At 40.0% G+C, this 5,535-nt stretch overlaps 1 non-coding gene across 1 annotated transcript; it reads left to right on the forward strand.

The window, feature by feature from the left end:
* The first annotated feature begins 4,206 nt into the window (after window positions 1-4,206).
* TRNAQ-CUG (transfer RNA glutamine (anticodon CUG)) lies at window positions 4,207-4,278 on the forward strand. Its single transcript has one exon. It is a non-coding gene; the product is annotated as a tRNA-Gln (tRNA).
* Window positions 4,279-5,535: the final 1,257 nt, after the last annotated feature.

A 5,535-nucleotide genomic window follows, 5' to 3' on the forward strand; every position in this document is an offset into this window, starting at 1 on the left:
AAAAATCTCTCTGTATCTCTCTCCCTCTCTGTATCTCCTTTGCAAATGATTTTTTTTTTACGAGAATGGTTTTCTTTTTATACACATAAAGGGAAATTATGCTTTCACTCCCCTCCTATTCCCAGGACAGCCACCTATGGTGTATTTTATATATTTTATTCTTACAAAAAAGGGGGGGGGGGTCCAAGGTGAAAAAGGGAAATGATATATTTGTACTCCCATTCTTGCTCTAGACAGCCCTCCTCTAGTGTGATTTTTGACAATTTCTAACCTATCAGGGGGGCCCAAGTAGAAAACAGGGGGAAATTTTTTTGTGAAAATATCTTCTCTCTTTTTTATCCTAGCCCTTCAAATCAGCTTTTTGTTTAAGGGCTGGGATCAAAGGAAGCTTAACCACCTAAGAAGCTTCCTAAGATTCTCTCCTAACTAATTCTAGTCATAAGCCTTTCACTAGCCTAACTTAGGGCCTAATGGTGACTTGGAGGGGAAGAAAAGCATCTTCACTATTTACGAAATTGCCTTGGTTCAGGATAATACACCCCCTAATTATGTTACACACTAATCCGCATACCCCTATATCTTCCTGGATAGCCCATCACGAAAAATCTGAGCTGGTTTTCCAGGTTCCAGCGCACCCCTATTTCTTGTCTAAATCGCTACTCTTATTCCTACACCACACTATACTACAAACTTCGCTCGTTTGATAGGCAAACCGCGACGGATTTGGATGAAAATTTATTGGGACCTAAATGAGACCCTAAACTATTCTAGGAACAAATTAGGGACACTAAAACACTAGTTTGATAGGGTTTCTCTCCTACCGACGCTTATTAGGGTTCGGTCAAAATGGGGTGTCTACAGTGACACTTATTTTATTTCTTTTATGTGTGCTTATTAATCATCTCCGAGACATGCATAATTAGGTAGATGTCTTCTTGGAGATATATGTTCTCATTTCACATGACTTTCGCCCAAAACTCTTCAAAATCAATAAGTAAATGGCATAAGAGACCAGGTGTTTGCACTTGGGCGGATGAGATGCTCTTCGGACCTTCCAAATTCGTAACCAGGCACGAACCTTCTTTTATATCTCTGGTTATCCATTACAACAGAGCATAGTATAGGATCCAGGGCCCACTTCCTTGGATAACGACTCTTCTTTGTTTAAGGTACGTCTCGAATCAGGGCTAGTCCCCAAATCGAGAGGTATTTCACCTTACATCGCCACTCATGTTGTGAGAGACACACTTCTTTCGAGAGTTCCTTGGTAGAGCTCTCCATTCACGTGGATGATCTAGAGAGATTTTCTGGGGGCTCGTCCTCCGCCTCTCTCGGATTGGGGTCCACACCCTCTTTTAAAGGGGTGCGAATTTATCACTGCCCTTTATTTTATACTTGTTTTGTAGCCATTTCTCACCCTTCCCTCATTCATACCTTCCAAAGTCACTCCTCCCACTCTCCCCACTGCTCTCTCCCCACTTGATAAACTAAAACTCCCGGGAATTCTAGAAAAGGATTTCATGGTTGCCAAACATGGCCTTGAAGCCTTATAAATGTGAAGTTTTCCTTAACTATCAAATGCCTTGTAAATGTTAATTTTCTTGTAGATATTAAATATTTTATACATGTAAATTTCCCAGGGCCCGTTTGGATGCAGAGAAGATTTGATTTGGATTTCTCACATTTGCAGCCCTTTTTGCATTGTAATTTGGATCCAAATCAAATTCTTGGATTTCCAATTCAGCAACTGACAGTGGAAAAAATCAGACTTCCAAATATGTTGTGCAAATAAGAAATTGAAAATCCACAGATCTAGGAGTTTCCTTCACCCTCTTTGCTCCTTAACCTCTCCCCTCCAATAGGAAGTACACAGTTCCCTCTCTCTCCCTCAACATGAGCTGCCGGATCTATTAATTTTGTATTCAAAACTCAATTCCCAATCCAAATACAATATATGAGGTATCCAAACGGGCCCTTAAGTTATTAACTATTCATACCATTTTTAAGGGAAGTGATATTTATGCCACTTTTGAGTACTAGGGACACCCAGCGGCACCAGTGTACGTGGCAATCAAACCCACTGGATTCTTCTGACGTCAAGTACGTTAGTCCCCTTTTAGTCATTGATACACAGGCACTGGGTGTCCCTAGTAATCAAAATGGGCGTAAATATCATTTCCCATTTTTAAGCATAGCACTATTTTTACCTCATAGACATCTAGTTATAAATGCAGGTGTTTTTCAAAGTTTAGTCTAACTATGTGAGGTATGAAGCATTCCTCATATTCCGAGAGAGCCATGTAACTCACATTATCACTATATTATGGTGAAACTTATCATGAATCAGGAATATTTATCAAATGAACCTCAGTCTTGATGAACTTCTAGTCGAAGAGTAAAACGAGAATTATTAGTAAAACATTAAGACCCTGTTCGTTTCAGATTGTGACAACCGATTGTGAGAGCCCCATAATTTATTGCCAATAATTGGGTGCGGCCCTCACCATTGGTTATAATAATTTGAAACGAACGGGTTTAAGGGTGCATTTGGAATGTGAATCGAAATAGGCATCCCTTTCTAATTCTCCTATAAGGTTGCGCTTGTTTTTCAAAGGTTAGTCCAACTATTCATATTCGAATAGTCCAATGGCAGAACTAGGAATTATGCATAAAGAGGGGCAGGCTTCAAATTTTAATGGGGGCTAGGCCCAATTGAGTTGGGCCTATTAAGGAGTTTAGCCCAACTCTCCGCCCCCGGAATAGTCCATCTGACCGTCTACGTCTATTGACCCATGCCCTTTTTTAACAAACTTGAAGATGCCCGTATGAGTTGAAAATGTACAATCCAATTGAAATACAAGCTTGTTTTGGGGAAATACTATATTCGCACCCTTTTTTCCCCGTGCTACCCCCTCTATTGTATTTACTACTACTATTTTCACACTTCAAGGGGGTGGTCAGGGAAGAAAAGTTTGGCGAAAATATCATTTCCTTTGTTTTTGTAGGCCTCACTTTTTCTTTGCTTCACGGGCAACACAGTTGAAGAACCCGTGAGACTAGGTAAATCTTAACCTTATAAAACGGTGCCCAATAAATCTACATAATCTTAATTTCTTTACTTACAACCATGGTTTTAAATTTTGGATTTCGGTGGAGACCGAAACCGAAATTTGCCGAAATTCTGAATTTCAGCCATTACCAATGGTCAAATTTCGGTTAATTGTAATTTTTTTAGTAAAAAAAATATATTACAAAATTTCAGAATTTCGGTCCGAAATCTCGAAATGAATTAAATATTATTTTTTAATTATTACCAAATTTCGACCAAAATTTTGGTTTTCCCAAGATCCGAAACGGACGGTTACCGAAACCGAAATTTTAAACCATGCTTACGACTACTATTTTCACACTTCAAGGGGGTGGTCAGGGAAGAAAAGTTGGCAAAAATATCATTTCCTTTGTTTTTATAGGCCTCACTTTTTCTTTGCTTCACGGGCACACAGTTGAAGAACCCGTGGGAGTAGGTAAATCTTAACCTTTCAAACGGTGCCCAATAAATCCACATAATCTTAATTTCTTTACTTACAACAATGGTTTTAAATTTCGGCCGATTTCGGATTTTGGTGGAGACCGAAACCGAAATTTGCCGAAATTCTGAAATTTGCCGAAATTCCGAATTTCGGCCATTTTGAAATGAGTTAAATATTCTTTTTTAATTATTACCAAATTTCGGTTTTCCGAAGGTCCGAAACCTAAATTTTAAACCATGCTTACTACTACTATTTTCACACTTCAAGGGGGTGGTCAGGGAAGAAAAGTTGGCGAAAATATCATTTCCTTTGTTTTTATAGGCCTCACTTTTTCTTTGCTTCACGGGCAACACAGTTGAAGAACCCGTGGGAGTAGGTAAATCTTAACCTTTCAAACGGTGCCTAATAAATCCACATAATCTTAATGAGACCAGTACCAGAAAAAATGTGTAAGATATACAAACGCTACTGATGTTGCCACCGCCATGTTTTGATAATTGCACTAACTCAGCATGTCTTTTATTATTGAAACAGCCGTCAAAGCTTATTACAGTCCCCCAAAAGCTCTCAGAAGCGAATTAAAAAGTAAAGACAAGCTGATTTTGTGTGACTATCCAAACAAGGTAAAGGTGTTAAGAAGCTATATAAAATTAAATGACAATTTTTCTTTACCAAAGGTTCCATGGTCTAGTGGTCAGGACATTGGACTCTGAATCCAGTAACCCGAGTTCAAATCTCGGTGGAACCTCTTTTATTTTTTGTTCTGGGGAGATGATAAATCAATTGACGTGAAAAAGCGTCATAGTCTGCCACATACCATCCTTTTTTTGACGCTTTTTTAGGTCAACTCACAGTACAGGGGCGCGAATTATCCTAGAGTGGGTGCGGATTTATCATCGCCCCTTGTTTTGGTGGTTTGCTGTCTGACAGAGACGATTTATAACCCACGTCGACACGTGGCATTAATTTCAGCGAGATATTATACAGCATCAGGAAATGATATTTTCATTCCCTTCGGTTTGTCTTTTCTTGAAAATATAATTAAAAAGGAAAAGACCACAAATGGAGGGGAGATGACTTTTTCGCCACCGGTACGATAATACGCTCACTTATGACGTGAATTGTGAGCAACTCTAACGCTTTTAACGTCAAATCACGTTAAAAGTGGGCGCATCATCCTACAGTAGGGCGAAAAAATACCGCCCCAAAAGGAGATGGAATGCAATCTTTAAAAAATAACGATAAACAAAAGGGCAGTGATAAATCGACCCCCCAAATGATAAATCGACTCCACATGACTTAGGGCTGCAACTCGGGTCGGGCGGGTCGGGTTTTGGAGAACCCAACCCTACCCGAGAAATATCTCGGGTCGGGTCGGGTCGGGTTTTTTTTCGGAAAACCCACGATTCCCAAACCCGGCCCTACCCATGATAAATCTCGGGTCGGGTCGGGTCGGGTCGGGTCGGGTTTTTTCACGATGACGCAATTTTTTAAGGAAAATTCTTGTTTGGCAAGGCAACTCAACTCATAGAAGTAGAAATTACACTCACATTACACTTGAATCAAACAATGATGTAATTACACTCACATTACACTTGAATCAAACAATGATGTAATTACACTCACATTACACTTGAATCAAACAATGCCGTAATCAAACAATGTTGTAATTACAATCAAACAATGCTGAATCAAACGCTTGAATCAACTCAACTCATAGAAGCAGAAATTACACTCACATACAATAACAGTGGGTGTGTGGGTTTTCACTTTTAACTTGTAACTAACAATAGAAAAAAATGTACATACTATAACTTATGTAACTCGGGTCGGGTCGGGTCAGGCCCCTTCAAACCCGGCTCGACCCGAGATTCATGCGGGCTTTTGAATGCTCAGCCCGGCTCGACCCGAAACCAATGAAACCTAAACCCGACCCAGGTTATTTTCGGGTCGGGTCGATGCGGGTCGGGTAAAACCCGGCTCGAGTTGCAGCCCTACCACATGT

The sequence above is a fragment of the Tasmannia lanceolata genome, unplaced genomic scaffold, assembly GCF_043159265.1.
Source record: "Tasmannia lanceolata isolate RefF3 unplaced genomic scaffold, GAP_Taslan_0.1 ptg000012l, whole genome shotgun sequence".
In the NCBI taxonomy this organism is placed as follows: Eukaryota; Viridiplantae; Streptophyta; class Magnoliopsida; order Canellales; family Winteraceae; genus Tasmannia; species Tasmannia lanceolata.